The sequence below is a fragment of the Pan paniscus genome, chromosome 5 (genome assembly GCF_029289425.2).
Source record: "Pan paniscus chromosome 5, NHGRI_mPanPan1-v2.0_pri, whole genome shotgun sequence".
In the NCBI taxonomy this organism is placed as follows: Eukaryota; Metazoa; Chordata; class Mammalia; order Primates; family Hominidae; genus Pan; species Pan paniscus.
In genome coordinates this window covers 17,790,905-17,809,065 of record NC_073254.2, presented here as the reverse complement: position 1 = coordinate 17,809,065, position 18,161 = coordinate 17,790,905, and the positions used below count along the sequence as shown (strand labels likewise).

The 18,161-nt window shown below is 49.7% G+C and overlaps 1 long non-coding RNA gene across 1 annotated transcript; it reads right to left on the bottom strand.

Annotated features, from left to right (window-relative positions):
* Nucleotides 1–670: 670 nt before the first annotated feature.
* LOC117980514 (uncharacterized) lies at nt 671–18,079 on the bottom strand. The gene is made up of 5 exons (XR_010112347.1): nt 17,953–18,079; nt 17,181–17,264; nt 8,127–8,285; nt 6,069–6,169; nt 671–990 (listed from the first exon to the last, which is right to left on the bottom strand). It is a non-coding gene; the product is annotated as an uncharacterized LOC117980514 (long non-coding RNA).
* Between the last annotated feature and the right edge of the window lie 82 nt (nt 18,080–18,161).

The window sequence follows — 18,161 nt, the reverse complement described above, 5'->3', positions numbered from 1 at the left end:
TTCACTGTGTTAGCCAGGATGGTCTCGATCTTCTGACCTCATGATCCACCCGCCTCGGCCTCCCAAAGTGCTGGCATTACAGGCATGAGCCACCACACCCAGCTGGAATATCTTTTAATTTTTAAATATACAACCTTTAGGTTCTTTACAACCGGGAAAAGTCTGTGGCTCCACGTAAACATTCTTGAAAGAGCTTTTCATCAGAAAAAGGCCTTCATTGATTGGTATTAAATTATTTCCTTGGGGCTAAGTGCAGTGGCTCACACCTGTAATCCCAGCACTTTGGGAGACTGAGGCAGGAGGATCACTTGAGCCCAGGAGTTCAAAGTTGCAGTAATCCATGATCATGCCACCACACTCCTTCCTGGATAACAGAGCAGGGCACTGTCTCTTAAAAAAAAAAAAAAAAAAAAAAATTATAAGCTGGGCGCAGTGGCTCAAGCCTGTAATCCCAGCACTTTGGAAGGCTGAGGTGGGCGGATCATCTGAGGTCAGGAGTTCAAGACCAGCCTGGCCAATATGGTGAAACTCCATCTCTACGAAAAATACAAAATTAGCCAGGCATGGTGGTGCATGCCTGTAATCCCGGCTACTTGGGAGGCTGGGGCAGGAGAATCGCTTGAACCCAGTTTCACTCGCGTCCGTGTGAAGAGACCACCAAACAGGCTTTGTGTGAGCAACAAGGCTGTTTATTTCACCTGGGTGCAAGCGGGCTGAGTCCGAAAAGTGAGTCAGCAAAGGGAGATAGGGGTGGGGCCATTTTATAGGATTTGGGTAGGTAATGGAAAATTACAGTCAAAGGGGGTTGTTCTCTGGCGGGCAGAGTGGGGGTCACAAGGTGCTCAGCAGGGGAGCTTTTGAGCCAGGATGAGCCAGGAGAAAGAATTTCACAAGATAATGTCATGAGTTAAGGCAGGAACAGGCCATTTTCACTTCTTTTGTGGTGGAATGTCATCAGTTAAGGCAGGAACCGGCCATCTGGATGTGTACCTGCAGGTCACAGGGGATATGATGGCTTAGCTTGGGCTCAGAGGCCTGACATTCCTGTCTTCTTATATTAATAAGAAAAATAAAATGAAATAGTGGCAAAGTGTTGGGGTGGTGAAAATTTTTGGGGGTGGTATGGAGAGATAATGGGCGATGTTTCTCAGGGCTGGGATTAGGGGTGGCGTGGGAACCTAGCGTGGGAGAGATTAAGCTGAAGGAAGATTTTGTGGTAAGGGGTGATATTGTGTGGTTGTTAGAAGAAACATTTGTCGTATAGAATTATTGGTGATGGCCTGGATACGGTTTTGTATGAATTGAAAAAAGAACGGAATAAGAAGGAGAAAAACAGGTATTAAAGGACTAAGAATTGGGAGGACCCTGGACATCCAATTAGAGAGTGCCTAAGGAGGTTCAGCATAGTCCTGCCAGCAAAGATTATTTATTTACTTTAAGAGGGAGTTAAGAGTGGCGGTTTCGGGATAGCACCAGGAGATATCAGCTGTGATGGCTTGGAGAAACAGTGAAAACCGGCAGTGTAAACAAGAGCAGTGCATTTATGAGTAGTTGAGAACGGTGAATAGGAGTATGACTAGACAGAAGATAGTAGGGATGACAACATTTTGGGGTGCAGTCCAAGTTGGTCTGGTGTCTGGAATGAGACTGGGGCCTAATAAAAAGGAGCGTCTATACAGGAGCTTAAATGTGCTGTACCCTGTAGCATTCCGAGGACAGGTCTGACTTCTGAGAAGGGAAAGTGGTAAAAGTATTGTCCAGTCCTTTTTAAGTTGGTGGCTGAGCTTGGTGAGTTCTGTTTCTAAAAGACCATTAGTCCGTTCTACCTTTCCTGAAGATTGAGGACGGTAAGGGATACAAAGGTTTCACTGAATACTAAGAGCCTGAAAACCTGCTCAGGTGATTTGACTAATAAAGGCTGATCCGTTATCAGACGGTATAGAGGTGGGAAGGCCAAACCGAGGAATTATGTCTGACAGAAGGGAAGAAATGACCGCAGTGGACTTCTCAGACCCTGTGGGAAAGGCTTCTACCCATCCAGTGAAAGTGTCTACCCAGACCAAGAGGTATTTTAGTTTTCTGACTCAGGGCATGTGAGTAAAGTCAATTTGCCAGTCCTGGGCAGGGGCAAATCCCCGAGCTTGATGTGTAGGGAAGGGAGGGGGCCTGAACAATCCCTGAGTAGAATAGCAGATAGAACACTGAGAAGTGATTTCCTTGAGGATAGATTTCCATGATGGAAAGGAAACGAGAGGTTCTGAGAGACGGGCTAGCGGCTTGTAACCCACATGGAAGAGGTTATGAAATGACGACAGAATAGAATGGGCCTGTGAGGCTGGAAGGAGATATTTTCCTTGGCCTAAGAACCATTTGCCTTGTGTGGGAAGAGATTGATATGGTGGAAGTTTCAGCGGGGGAGTAAGTGGGAGTGACCAACGTGTAGGGGAAAAACTGGCCATGACGGACAGAAGTTGGAACGCTAGCTGCTTGTCTAGCCACCTCATCAGCATAAGCGTTGCCTAGAGCAATAGGATCTGTGTCCGGAATTGGTGGATTCTTGGTCTCACTGACTTCAAGAATGAAGCCACAGACCCTCACAGTGAGTGGTACAGCTCTTAAGGCGGTGCATCCGGAGTTTGTTGTTTCTGCTGTTACAGATGTGTTCGTCGTCTCACTAGCTCAGGAGTGAAGCTACAGACCTTCGCGGTGAGTGTTAAGAACTCTTTAAGGCAGTGCATCCAGAGTTGTTCGTTTTCTCCCAGCGGGCTCGTGGTCTACGCTGGCTTAAACTACAAACCTTCACAGTGTTACAGCTCAATAAAAACAGTGTGGACCCAAAGAGCAAAAAAAAACAAAGCTTCCACAGTGTGGAAGAGAACTGTTGTGGGTTACCACTGCTGGCTCAGGCAGCCTGCTTTTATTCTGTTATCTGGCCCCACCCACATCCTGCTGATTGGTAGAGCTGAGTGGTCTGTTTTGACAGGGTGCTGATTGGTGCGTTTACAATCCCTGAGCTAGACACAAAGGTTCTCCACGTCCCTACCAGATTAACTAGATACAGAGTGTCGACACGAAGGTTCTCCAAGGCCCCCACCAGAGCAGCTAGATACAGTGTTGATTGGTGCATTCACAAACCGTGAGCTAGACACAGGGTGCTGATTGGTGTGTTTAGAAACCTTGAGCTAGATACAGAGTGCTGATTGGTGTATTTGCAATCCCTGAGCTAGACATAAAGGTTCTCCACGTCCCCACCAGACTCAGGAGCCCAGCTGGCTTCACCCAGTGGATCCTGTACCGGGGCTGCAGGTGGAGCTGCCTGCTAGTCCTGCGCCCTGCGCCCGCACTCCTCAGCCCTTGGCTGGTCGATGGGACTGGGTGCTGTGGAGCAGGGGGCGGCACTCATCAGGGAGGCTGGGGCCGCGCAGGAGCCCATGGAGAGGGTGGGAGGCTCAGGCATGGTGGGCTGTAGGTCCCGAGCCCCGCCCCGTGGGGAGGTAGCTAAGGCCGGGTGAGAAATCAAGCATAGCGCCGGTGGGCTGGCACTGCTGGGGGACCCAGTACACCCTCCGCATCCGCTGGCCCTGGTGCTAAGCCCCTCATTGCCTGGGGCCGGCAGGGCCGGCTGGCTGCTCCGAGTGCGGGGCCCACCAAGCCCACGCCCACCCGGAACTCTAGCTGGCCTGCAAGCGCCGCCTACAGCCCCGGTTCCCGCTCGCGCCTCTCACTCCACACCTCCCCGCAAGCTGACGGAGCCAGCTCTGGCCTTGGCCAGCCCACAAAGTGGCTCCCACAGTGCAGCGGTGGGCTGAAGGGCTCCTCAAGTGCCGCCAAAGTGGGAGCCCAGGCAGAGGAGGCGCCGAGAGCGAGCGAGGGCTGTAAGGACTGCCAGCATGCTGTCACCTCTCAATCTGACGCCTTTTGATGCCCCTTGCAGTGAATGACTCCAGCTTCCTTTGGAAGCTGAGCAGAGTTTTCATTAAAGAGGCATTAATGATGCAGGACCCTTGCGTAGTGAGAAAACCTCTTTCAGCCCATATAACCGCATGGTGGTGCAGAATATGGAAGGCATATTTAGAGTCAGTATAAATATTAATGCGTAGTCCCTTTGCAAGAGTGAGGGCCTGAGTTAAGGCAACTAGTTCGGCTTGCTGAGAGGTAGTGGAGGGGGGCAGAGCGGTAGCCTCAATGATAGATGTGGAAGATACTATTGCATAGCCTGCCTTTGCTGGTGAGTGGCAATTAGGCCTGGTGGAACCGCCATCAATAAACCAAATGTGATCAGGGTGAGGAACAGGGAAGAAGGAAATATGGGGAAATGGGGTGAATGTCAGGTGGATCAGAGAGGCAGTCATGAGGGTCAGGTGTGGTATCTGGAATAATGTTGGAGGCCGGATTGAAGTCCAGGCTAGGAACAATGGTAATTGTGGGAGACTCAACAGAGTGAGTATAGCTGAAGGAGCTGGGGAGCAGAAAGTATATGGTCAGTTGTGAGGAAGAAAATAGATTTTGGAAGTTATGAGGGCTGTAGAGAGTGAGTTGAGCATAGTTTGTGATTTTGAGGGCCTCTAAAATATTTAGGCGGCAGCAGCCGCTGCACGGAGACATGATGGCCAGCCTAAAACATTGAGGTCAAGTTGTTTGGACAAAAAGGCTGCAGGATGTGATCCCAGTCCTTGTGTAAGAATTCCGACTGCACAGCCCTGCACTTAGGCTGTGTGTAATGAAAAGGGTTGGGATGAGTCAGGGAGAGCTAGAGTGGGGGCGGTCTCTAAAACTGTCTTCAAGGAACGGAAAGAGGAGTGGGAAAAGGATTTAGGATCGATGGGGTCAACTAGGTTTCCTTTTGTGAGTTTATATAATGGTTTTGTTAGGATGGCAAAACCAGGTATCCAAAGTTGAAAGTATCCAACCATGCCTAGGAAGGAAAGGAGTTGCTGTTTTGTAGAAGGGGTTGGGGTTTGAGAGATCAGTAGGACATGATTGGCAGGGAGAGCAGTGTGTTTTTATGAAGAATTATGCCAAGGTAGGTAACGGATGGAGAAGAAATTCGAGCTTTGGAGGGGGATACCAGATATCCTTTGGAGAATAAATGCTGAAGGAGCAGAAGGGTGTCTTGTTGAGAAGATTCAAAGGAGGAGCTACAAAGAAGAAGGTCATCAATATATTGAATAAGGTGAGAAGCGGAGGAGTGGAAAGAAAGTAAATCATGAGAAACAGCTTGGCTGAAGTAATGAAGGCTGTCCCTGAAACCTTGCGGCAGCACAGCCCAGGTAAGCTGCTGGGACTGATGGGTGCCAGGGTCAGTCCAGGTGAAAGCAAAGAGAGGCTGGGACGAGGGGTGCAGGGGAATAGTGAAAAAAGCATCTTTAAGATCAAGAATGGAATAGTGAGTTGTGGAGGAAGGTATTGAGGACGAAAGAGTGTACGGGTTGGGCACCACAGGGTGGATAGGCAAAACAATTTGATTGATGAGGCGCAGATCCTGAACTAGTCTGTAAGACTTGTCCGGTTTTTGGACAGGTAAAATGGGGGAATTGTAAGGAGAGTTTATAGGTTTTAGAAGCCCATACTGTAACAGGCGAGTGATAACAGGCTTTAATCCTTTTAAAAAGTGCTGTGGGATGGGATATTGGTGTTGAGCAGGGTAACGGTGATTAGGTTTTAATAGGATGGTGACGGTCATGTGATTGGTTGCCAGGGAGGGAGTAGAGATGTCCTATACTTGTGGTTAAGGTCGGGGGATACGAGAGGAAGACGCAAAGGAGGCCTTGGGTTGGGAAGAAGGGTGGCAATGAGATGCGGCTGCAGTCCAGGAATAGTCAGGAAAGCAGATAATTTGGTTAAAATATCTCGGCCTAATAAGGGAACTGGGCAGGTGGGGATAACTAAAAAAGAGTGCATAAAAGAGTGTTGTCCAAGTTGGCACCAGAGTGGGGGAGTTTTAAGGGGTTTTGAAGCTTGGCCGTCAGTACCCACAACAGTTATGGGGGCAAGGGAAACAGTCCCTTGAAAAGAAGGTAATGTGGAGTGCGTAGCCCCCGTATCGATTAAACAGGGGATGGACTTACCCTCCACTGTGAGAGTTATCCGAAGCTCAGCATCCGTGATGGTCCGGGGGCTTCCGAGGCGATCAGGCAGCATCAATCTTCAGCTGCTAAGCCGAGCAGATCTAGGAAGGAGTCAGTCAGAGAGCCTTGGGCTAGAGCTTCAGGGGCTCTAGGAGTAGCTGGGGGATGAGCTGGGCAGTCTGATTTCCAGTGGGTCCCTGCACAGATGGCTTGGGAGGAATCCCGGGCTGTGGGCATTCCTTGGCCTAGTGGCCAGATTTCTGGCACTTGAAGCAAGATCCTGATGGAGGAAGTCTTGTAGGAATGCTTGACTGCTGCGGCTTAGGTGTGTGCGGCTTAGGCATTTTGAAGTTCTTGCGTGCTGGAGGTGTGGCTGGGTTTTGTCTCACTGCAGAGGCAAGTAACTGTAACTCAGAAATGCGTTGCCGTCTGGCTGCCTCCTCTCTATTATTGTACACCTTGAAGGCAAGGTTGATTAATTCCCGTTGTGGGGTTTGAGGGCCAGATTCTAATTTTTGAAGTTCTTTCCTAATGTCAGGAGCGGATTGGATGATAAAATGCATATTAAGAATAAGGTGGCCTTCTGGCCCTTCTGGGTCTAGGGCGGTAAAGCGTCTAAGGGTTGCTGCAAAGCAGGCCATGAACTGGGCTGGGTTTTCGTCTTTACCTTGGGTAGTTTCTTTAAGCTTGTCATAATTAACAGCTTTGTAAGCTGCCTTTTTAAGCCCTTCAACTAGGCAGGAAATAATGTAATCTCGCCTAGCTATACCTGGGGAATCTGCCTGATAGTTCCATTGGGGATCCTCTTGGGGAACTGCTCTGATGCCTTCCTGGAGGTCTGGCTCATGAAGCCGGTGGTTATCAGCGTGAGATTGGACTAAAGAAAAAACTCTTTCCCGTTCATCTGGGGAGAGGGTAGAAGTCAGGATGACATTTAGGTCACTCCAGGTTAAATTGTAGGACAGAGTTAGATATCAGAATTCCTGTATATGTTTAGTGGGGTCTGATGAGAAACAGCCTAAACGCTGACTGATCTGAGAGGTCTGATAGAGAAAAAGGTACATGTACCCTGACTATGCCTTCAGCTCCAGCCACTTCTTTAAGAGGAAATTGTTGGGCAGGTGGAGAAGAGCTAGTCGCCGAACTAAACTGTAAGCCAGACCGGGTGTGAGGAGGGGAGGTGATAGAAGGATTATAGGGTGGAGGAGTGGAGGCTGAGGAAGAATTGGGACTTAGCTCAGCCTGGCAATGAACAACCTGGGGAGGAGGGGAGAGGTCAGATGGGTCTGTAGAAAAGGAAGCCTGGAAAGACTCAGCGATGCTTGGGGTTGGGACTGAGGGGACAGGCGGGAGGGAGAGAAGGAGGATTTGGGAGGAATCGCATTGGGAACAGAGACTAGGGAGGGAACGAAGTGTGAAAAATGCCTGGATGTAAGGCACCTCAGACCATTTGCCCATTTTTCAACAAAAATTATTTAGGTCTTGTAGGATGGAGAAATCAAAAGTGCCGTTTTCTGGCCATTTAGAGCCATTGTCAAGTTTGTATTGGGGCCAAGCAGTGTTGCAGAAGAAGGGGTAGAGACACGAACAGAAGGGGTTGGGGGGTTCTTGCCCTCCAGAAAAGCGGAGTAGGGGTAGAGACATGGGGAGAAAGTGTCGGGGGTTCTTGACCTCCAGAAAAGTGGAGAAAGGGTAGAGACAGGGAGAGAAGGGGTCGGGGGGTTCTTGCCCCCCTAGAAAAGTGGTACTTACTGCTAAGGGTGAAGGAAAAAGGCAGGCATCCCTGCATGGTCAGACACCTCTGAAACGTGGGTGAACAATCACGCAGGTGTCCCTGCGCGATTAAACACCAAGGGAAGACTGTCTTCCCAAGTCTGTGACTGGCACTGGAGTTTTGGGTTCATGGATAAAACACGTCTCCTTTGTCTCTACCAGAAAAGGAAAGGAACTGAAATTAAGAGAAGGGAGAGATTGAAGTGTGGCGCCAAGATTGAAAGGAGAAGGAGGTTAAGAGATAGTGAGAGAGGCTGGAGAAGAGAGTAAAGAGAGGCCGCTTACTTGATTTACAATTGGTGAGGTGTTCCTTGGGCTGGTCGGTCTGAGGACCTGAGGTCGTAGGTGGATCTTTCTCACGGAGCAAAGAGCAGGAGGACAGGGGATTGATCTCCTAAGGGAGGTCCCCCAATCTGAGTCACGGCACCAAAATTTCACTCGCATCTGTGTGAAGAGACCACCAAACAGGCTTTGTGTGAGCAACAAAGCTGTTTATTTCACCTGGGTGCAGGCGGGCTGAGTCCAAAAAGAGAGTCAGCAAAGGGAGATACGGGTGGGGCTGTTTTATAAGATTTGGGTAGGTAAAGGAAAATTATAGTAAAGGGAGGGGGTTGTTCTCTGGCTGGCAGGGGTGGGGGTCACAAGGTACTCAGTAGGGGAGCTTTTGAGCCAGGATGAGCCAGGAGAAGGAATTTCACAGGATAATGTCATCAGTTAAGGCAGTAACAGGCCATTTTCACTTCTTTTGTGGTGGAATGTCATCAGTTAAGGCAGGAATGGGCCATCTGGATGTGTACGTGCAGGTCACAGGGGATATGATGGCTTAGCTTGGGCTCACAGGCCTGACACCCAGGAGGCGGAGGTTGCAGTGAGTCGAGATCGAGCCATTGCACTCCAGCCTGGGCAACAAGAGTGAAACTGCGTCTTAAAAAAAAAAAAAAAAAAAAAATGTCCTTAGAGTACAGAATTTAAGGCGGTAGAGCCTGCTTGCCCAAAATGGTGGGAGGATAATGAGAGGTATAAAAGAACTCTAAATCAAAGAAAATGACCAAGGTGAGTCTCAATCATTTTAGAGGTTTATTTTGCCAAGGTTGAAGACGCACTCGGGGGGAATAAAGAACACAAAACCATGGGAACATCTGTGATCTGCGCTTTTTCCAAAAAGGGTCTGGAGATGTCAATATTTAATGGAGAAAGAGGGGCAGTGGGGGAAAGAGGAAAGAAAAAATGGGCGGGTAGATAAAAGGAGAGCAGTTGCATTCTTTTGAGACTTTGATCAGCTTTCACTGAATGCACATTTTACATGTGAAAGGAGGAGGTAGAAGGCCAGTCCACTATGCATTTGTCTCAGTGAATCTGCAGTTTTACATTAGATAAAGTAATCACAGGGTACAGGAAGCAGCCAAAGGTGCATTTGTCTCTAGTGAGTGGAGGGAGGATCTAGTCCTGTCTTTGTCCTTTACCTATGAAGATGAGCTGTGAATTTACATTGTCAGGGTGAAATTCAACAGAACTGTTATAGGCTAAAGACCTAGGGACCTACAAGGAATTTCCTGATGGGCAAATCATGTGGAAGGTCCCCTAGGGAGGTTTGTGGCCTTTTATCTTTGTAGCTATCTACTTAGGAACAAAAGGAAGGCAGTCTTTGCATGACTCAGTTCCCAAGCTTTTCCCTTTGACTTAATGAGTTTGGGGCCCAGAGATTTTTATTTTCCTTTCACAGAACAAAAAGGAGATGTAACCACCCTTACAATGTCACTGAGGACTAGTTCTGGATCGGTAAGCTAAATTTACAACTGCAGGTAGCTACAGTGGAAATTTCTGTCTCAGGCTGGGCTCAGAGTAGCAGCAACCTAGGTTTTTCTGAGTCAGCCCTGCAGGGCAGAGGTCTCCTTGTAACCCACCTCTGACATATACATCCTAGCCTCTTCGTCCTGCTTGCCCAACGAGGCCTTTCAGCCAGATCTGAGATTGTGACACAGATTCTGATTCTTGCATTAATCTCTGGTCATTTTTAGTAGCTCGTTTGTTGACTCAGCTCCAGAGCCGCTCAGCCTCTGTCCTCACTCCCTCTTCCCATACTTAGCCTGGGCTTTCCCCACCATGGATGGCCTCAGCCTATGCTGTTTTCAGCTTCATTTCTCCAAGGTCACTGTGATATTGTGAAGTATATGTTCAACCTCGTTTTTTGGCATACAACTCCTAAAATCCTTAAAATCTCCAAAATGATGTCTTTTTTATGCTAATGAATCAGCTGGTGGCTGGCAGCCCCTAGGTAGCTTCAGGATGGGGCTGGTCACTGGAAAGAACAAGGCATGATTAGAGGGTTGGGACTTTTAGCCCCATCCCCTAACCTCCCTGGAGAGGAGAGGGCCTGAAGGTTAAGTTGATCACCAGTGGCCAATGATTTAATTAATCAGGCCTACAAAATGAAGCCTCCATAAAAAACTAACCCAAAAGGACCGGGTTTGGAGACCTTTAGGTAACGGAACATATAGAGGCTACCGGGGGTGGGGCATGTCCTGGGAGGGCATGGACCCCTTGCCCATACCTCACTCTAGGCACCTCTTCATCTGTAACCTTTGTAATATCCTTTATAATAAACTGGGAAATGTAAGTAAGCATTTCCCTGAGTTCTGTGAGCTGCTCTGGCAAATTAATTGAACCCAAGGAGGACACCCTGGAATCCCGGATTTATGGCCAGTTGGTCAGAGGCACAGGTAAGACAGCCTGGCACTTGCAGTTGGCATCTGAAGGTGGTGGGGAGAGCCTGGGGGACTGAGCCCTCAGCCTGTGGGATCTGACATTATCTGCTGGTAGATGGTGTCAGAATGGAATGGAAGTTGAGGACACCCAGCTGGTGTCTATGGCAGAATTGATTTCCTGCTTGGTGTATGGGGAAACACCCCTACACGTCGGGTCACAGAAGTCTTCTGTGTTGGCTTTTGTGCTGTGAGAACAGAGGAAAAACAATTTGTGTTTTTTCACTCACAGAGTCAGTATTGGCTTCTCAATGAGATCCATAATGCCTCATTAATTACAAAACTATCCAACCTTAAATGGCATCTGTACATTATGTCAGTATACAAGTATTCATGAGTTAACAAATTTTGAATTTTGAAAGGCCAAGTACATAGAAATATCCGGTTGCACATTGCCTCTCTATCTTATCATGCACCCTAACTCTCCCGTCTTCCCCTAACCCATGTACAACAACCAAGCTGCTCTTGGCCTGTGAGCCCCCTGAGGGCCAGCGAGGAGAATAACTGCCCACAACCCCTGACCACGTACCCGAGTTCCTCCCAAGGAAACTGGGCACCCAAGAAGCACCTCCCCTTCCCCTTTCCACATTCGCTGCTCTGTTAAATCGCCCTCAGAGGGTGTTTCTCCTGCATATTTGTCTCCATCTTCCTTAATCTCCTTCTTTCTTTCAGTTATTAAAAAAATTCTGGGCGGGCGCAGTGGCTCACACCTGTAATCCCAGCACTTTGGAAGGCCGAGGCAGGCAGATCACTTGAGGTCAGGAGTTCAAGACCAGCCTGGCCAACATGGTGAAACCCTGTCTCTACTAAAAATACAAAAATTAGCCGGGCGTGGTGGCGGGCGCCTATAGTCCCAGCTACTTGGGAGGCTGGAGCAGGAGAATAGCTTGAACCCGGGAGGTGGAGGTTGCAATGAGCTGAGATCGAGCCATTGTACCAGCCTGGGGGTCACAGTGAGACTCGGTCTCAAAAAAAAATTCTACTCATTTCTTGATAACCAGAAAATGATACTAAAAGTGGGTGATGAATGGAGCCAGCTCGAGCTCTGGAGGTCGCTGGCACTCTTTTGGAGGAACTGTCCCATATCATATTACATATGTTTCATTTTCTATTTTAACTTTTTACATTAAGTATAATTTATACATTACAATATAAAAGTTGAGTTGTCTTTGACTAATTGACATGATATATTCTGTAGACATTTAAATAAACATTCATTTTACTATTGCAATTTTCCTTTTATTTTGGAGTCATCACTCCCCCTATACCCCCCACATCCCAATCCTGATCTCAAACGTTTTCTTAGGTCTGGAAAACTAATTAGCACTGTGCTTGTGGTGACTACTGGTAAAACTGACCATGCCGGGCAAACTTTAGGTAGTGGAAGTAACAAATGTTCTTCCTAATTGAGAAGAGACACAGAATATATACATTGGCAGCACTGCATTAGCAGCCAGCCATTGATGGCATTTCATTAACACTAGCAACAAAACGTGGGGGCATCAAAAAGTAAATTTAACAAAATTAGCCCACCCTCTATTCAAATGTTCCCTATTGTTATTTTTGTACGACAGGGCTGTTAGGCGGAGACGGAGGTTGCAGTGAGCCCAAATTGCGCCACTGCACTCCAGCCTGGGTGACAGACCAAGACTCCATCTCAAAAAAAAAAAAAAAACGTACTTCGATATTCTCTTATAGCTACAAAAAACAAAAGGCACGTCCTATTTTGAGCGGATTCCCCGCCTAGTATTTCATGAATTTGTGGGGTTGGTTGGTGCTCCCGCTGCAAAGGCCGTCCGATCTTGAGACAGAGGCTCAGGCCTTGCCGGCGACGGGCAGGGACGGGCGGTGGCGGCCTCCAGGGGGAACCCGGGTCTTAGGGCGGGACGGGGCGGGGCGGGGCGGGCAGGGCCTCCGGGGGGCACAGCCCCGCCCTCCCTCTGCGCCGCGGCCCCTGGACCCCGGTGCCTCTCCCGCCCGCAGGAGGCCCCGCCGCGCCGCGCCGCGCTCTCACCGCCGGGAGGGGGCGAAGCTCAGCCTTTCCCAAACTACCGTTTGCCTAGAGCGTGAAACGGAGCTGGTCGCGCGCCCCGGCGCTCCGGACGGAAGGTGAAGGCAGCGTGGCGGCCCCACCCCGAGTCCCTGGCAGCCCAGACCTGGCGAAGGGTGAAGAAGCCTGGCTCCAGAACTAGGTGGTCAGGGGGTCAGGTAGTAGGAAGCCACGGAGCCGGCTCTCCCGGGTGCCTCGCGCCTCCCGGCGCCGCCCAGCGCCCTCTGCCCTGGACCTGCAGACTCGACGTCTGGGTGGGGGCAAGAGTGTTCCGATGGCGCCTCGGCTCGCGCTTAGCGATCCTGCGCTCGCTCACTCTGCAGCGCCAGCCTCGGGATTAGGGGAGAGGAGTGCAGTGCGGAGCTGTATACGGAAGAGCGTGCGGCCAGCGGAGACCGCAGTCTCGCCGCATGGGAGCCTCGCAAGTGGCTCTGGAGTTGAGTCCTGATTCCAAAAGAGCTCCAGGGAGGGAGGGGAAGGAGAGAGAAAAAAAGGGAGGGAGGGAGGGAGTGGGGGGAGGACGGGATTAATCAGTTTTAATAGCTAATATTTATATAACACTGTAGGGCAGGTGGTATTGTAAGTGCTTTCACATAATCATTCAGTCTTTATCACAACCCCAGGAAGCGGGTACTATTATTACTGTCACTTTACAGATGAGGCAACTAAGGCAGAGAGAGGTTAAGTAACTTGCCGAGGTCACACAGCTAAGAAGTGACAGTGAGGATTTGCACCCAGTCCATCAACTCTAGGCCCTGTGCTCTTCAACAGTCAGGGAACGCGGCAGGAGAGCACTGAGTCCTCTAAACGGCCTTAGTCATGGGAAGCAGAGATGAGTTTGCTCTGTAGATAATTCGGTATGCTCTGGACACCTCAGATTATGGGGAGAATGACAGTTGGGAGTAGGTTACATATTTTTGAGAATTTGTGAGATTATGTCTAAGTCATAGCAGAAGAAGATATAGTATTTCTTCATTCTTAATATTGAAGGCAAAAAAAAAAAGTTGTAAAGGAACAAAAACACCTAAACAGCCCATGAATAGGAAAAACACAAAGGAATATAATACATCAAGCATTTTAAAAAATCTCGAGAACAGTGGATACACTTGTGCTCTTTAGTACTTTCTAAGTGTTTCTAATTTTATAATCAGGAAATATGTATATAAGATATATGTATATATAATTGCTGTGTACATTGTATGTATTTAAAAAAAACTTGGGGGGTTATAGCTTAATGAGAATTTGACATCAAGAATAACATCTTTGAGACCAGCCTGGCCAACATGGTGAAACGCTGCCTCTACTAAAAATACAAAAATTAATCAGGCATGGTGGTGCACGCCTGTAATCCCAGGTACTCGGGAGGCTGAAGCGGGAGGATCGCTTGAGCCTGGGAGGCAGAGGTTGCAATGAGCCAAGATCATGCCACTGCACTCCAGCCTAGTCGAGACTCCATTTCAAAAAAAAAACAAAAAATGACATCTTCAGTTTTGAAAGGCCCCAGATCGACACTTGTAATATGAATGTCACATTCTGGGGCATGGCCCATTCCAGAAAGTGGCTAAAAATCTTCTATATATTTACTCTGTATTATTATAGTCATGTGATGCAAAAAAAAAAAAAAAATTGTAAACTTTGGTGGGGTTGATATTTTAAAATTAAATTTAATTGGAGTTCAGACTTTTATTTTAGGTAACCTTTTGAAAAGGTTACATCCCCTTAAATGCTTTGAACAAAATTCTTCCATCTTCATAAAGAGATGCTTTTATTTAAAAAATAGCAGACAGGGGCTGCACTGGATGAGTTTCATGGGAAAGAGAAGTTGGAGCAGAGAGTGTGGCTAGTTTTCTGAGGGCACAAACAGGATGCAAGACTGTACCATACAAATTTAGACAATTGTATTGCTGGGATGGCCTTGGGTTTTCATCATTCTGCAGAGGAAACTAGTGTTTTTGAAGTTCCAGGACTCTCTTACTTGGACCAACTAAATCTATTTCAACTAGATCATGACTGTCACCCTTAGAGATGGCATCAGTGAACAGTAACGATATCATCATAACACCACATATTCACAGGGTACTTTTCACTAGAACATTCTCACCAGGACCCTTCTTGTTGGGCCCTCTGAAGCAGCAGGCGGGAAGGGCAGGCAAAAGGGTAAGCGCTTATGTCCTTTTGTAAAAGACAGATGTGGCTCCGCCTCCTACCTGGAACACATTCTCTAGTCTGAATTTTGTCATTACACCTGCCCTTCCCCGCCCCCCGCCCCTCACCCCACCAATGATGCCTTCAGGTAGGGGTGGCTCAGACACTGCGAGTGGCATCCTGTCTAAAGCAGGAAGTGACTTGAGGCTGGAGAAGGTTGGTCCTCTTCCCCTTCCCCATCCCCGGCCCACCCAACAGCCGGTGGAGCTGCTCCTCTTTAGACACTGAGAAATACATGAAAGGGGAGAGATTGCTCCTTAAAAACCTATTCTAGGGAAGGGGACAATTAGCAGGCTCTATTTCCTCCTGTTATTATCTGCATCGGTGCTGTACAAGGTCGAGTTGCTTAGTGACAGCGAGGTGGGGTTGGGGATATCTACACTTGCCACGAGGGAGGGGAGAGCAGGAACTCACAGCCTCAGATGAGTCACCTTAGGCAGGGCAGGCATTATTTAAAACTCCGCGTGTGAGTTTCTCTGATTATATACTAACACACATCACGGGCGGCACCGAGGGAGGAGCGCGTCAGAGAGAAGTAGGCTGGGCGTGAGCTGCTAGGCAGGAGAAGGCCGACTTGGGCAGAACATTCACTGCCAGCGATCCAGAGCAGACAATCAGGTACCTGGCCCGCGCCTGTGAACACTGCCATGGATTTATTTTCTGTGCACTCACTAATGTCCAGTTCATGCACAGTGCCTCCCAGCTTCCCAACGTAAGAAAAACCCATTTCCATTCTTCCGATATGGCGAGAGAAGCTCAGAGAGGTGCAGTGACTTGCTGGAGGACTGAGCTAGGAACAGCAGAGTGGGTACATGCTCCACAGGCCGGGAAACGCCCAGCTGCTAGGGGTCCCCGTGTCCCCAGTGCTGTCCCTTTCAGGTCTCATCCTCTGCTCCTATTTGGCCTCAGATTTCACGCTGAATTAAAACACAAAGGCCAAGAAGCAATTATCTCTGGAAAAATCTTTTCAGAACTGTGTAATGAGTGAAGGTACCCCAAGGAGAGCCATTCTCTGGAGAGGATCTGGAAGGCTCCGGCTGTGGTGAAGAGCCAAGATGTGAGAGTTGGGGTGGGGGTGGGGAGAAGGTGGAGGTCAAGCCCTGGGTACCTGGGAGTAGCATCCGAGGGACAGGTTGTCCACTGGGGGCCCAGCAGCAGGGAGAGGGGAGAGAGGAGGAGAAATTCTAGGAAATCTGTCCCCACCCTGAGAAGAGGCACTAGGCACCTGCCTACCTACATCTGGGAGGATGCTGGGCGCTTCCTAAAGCTGGAGTGATTAAGACCTAATTTGGCCTAAGAGGCTACTCACAGACATCTGGCTTTAGTTTCCACCTCCGATACAGAACAACTATTGAGGTGGCAGGTAGGGTGCACATTAGGAATGACAGCATCATCTTGGGTTTTTTGTTGTTGTTGTTGTTGTTTATTGAGACGCAGTCTGGCTCTGTCGCCCAGGCTGGAGTGCAGTGGCGCCATCTCGGCTCACTGCAAGCTCCGCCTCCCTGGTTCACGCCATTCTCCTGCCTCAGCCTCCCGAGTAGCTGGGACTATAGGTGCCTGCCACCACGCCCGGCTAATTTTTTTGTATTTTTAGTAGAGACGGGGTTTCACCGTGTTAGCCAGGATGGTCTCGATCTCCTGACCTCGTGATCCACCCGCCTAAGCCTCCCAAAGTGCTGGGATTACAGGCGTGAGCCACCGCGCCCGGCCCATCACCTTGGGTTTTACCAAGGCATTTTTACGCCATAAACTCAATGTCCTTTCATATATGGCTTCTCATCTCCTACCACAAAGCCAGCTCCAAGGCACCTGTAATTATCATCATTATATAGTTGGAATGTGCTGGGAACCAAAGGCAGTCCCCAGGCCCCTGTTACCTAGTCCACCGTGCAGGGCCATCTTTGTGAATAATTAAGTCAGGTCCTTACCACAGCCCACCCAAGCCTTTAAAACTCACCTGGGCTTTTTATTTATACAAAGACTTTAGATTCCTTCCCTTCCTGGCTTTGTGGCTGGTCAGGTCTTTCAACCTCGCTTTCGGAGCTATGAAATTGGGGTAGTAATAATGCTTACCACAAGCCAGTGGTAGTCAACAAAAATATGCATAAGTGAGCAGCAAATGGAAACCAAGTATGTAATTTTACATTTTCTAATTTCAAAACAAGTCATTTAACACAATGTATCCAAAACACTATTATTTTGATAGACCATCAATATTTAAGAATCAGTAATGAAATATTTCACATTATTTTAACCTACTGAGCCCATAAAATCCAGGGTGTACTTCACACTTAACAGCCCATCTCAGTTCAGATTACCTACGTTTCAATGCTCAGCAGCCACCGTGCCTAGGGTCTACCGAACTGGGCGGCCTAGCTCCGACAGCTTCTGTGAGGATCAGGCGACCTAAGGGGTGTAAGGGGCAGGGCCATCAGCTGACACATCAACGTGGCAGATATATTCCTCCTGTCTTTCCTCTCTGACACAGACACACACACACACACACACACACACACACACACACACACACCCGCAGAATTTTCCACATTTAAAAGGCCTTTACAAGGACGCAGGAGCCCAAAGCGGACATGTGACAAATCCAGCCCTTTTCCAGCCCCCCCAACCCCCGCCCCCGACCAAGCCATCTTCCTCCCCTGTAGGGGCGAAAGGCCGCCCACCCCGCCATCCTGGCATTCCTTTCAGGCAGCTGCCCGTCGGCTCCCCGGGGCCCCCCACTCCTCTCCACGCTGCCCGCCCCACCCCCACAAACGGCGTCCAGGACCCTGCCCAGGATGCGGGAAACCTTTGCCACCCGCTGGAGAGCCCACTGCAAATGGGTCTTCAATTTCCGGCTCCCTACTCCAGAGGGTACTCGACGCCTCTTCCCGTCCCTAGGAGGCGAGGACCCTGTTCCGAGGCAGCCCCTCCCCCTGGTTCCGGGGCCCCCGGTCCCCAGCCCCCCTCGGGGGTCCAGAGTGGGCGGTTCGGGGTGGGGATTGCGGCGTGAGCGGAGGACCCAGCGCCAGGGGTCGCCCGTGCCCGTGGATCGGGCAGGGGGCTGCGGCTGGGCCCGAGGCCCGGGCACCGCACTCACCGCGGGACCGCGGGGCCGGCCGCCCACCCTAGACCCAGCGGCAGCAGCAATAGGGCGAGCGCCCCCACACCTCGCACCGCGCCCCGGCTCCCCCTCGCGGTGCCGCAGTCCCAGCCGCACCGCCCCCGCGGCCGCAGCCCCGCCCGTCATGACGTCACCGGGCAGGGCGGGTCCCCGGGTATAAAAGACTGAGCTGGGGGGGCGGCGGC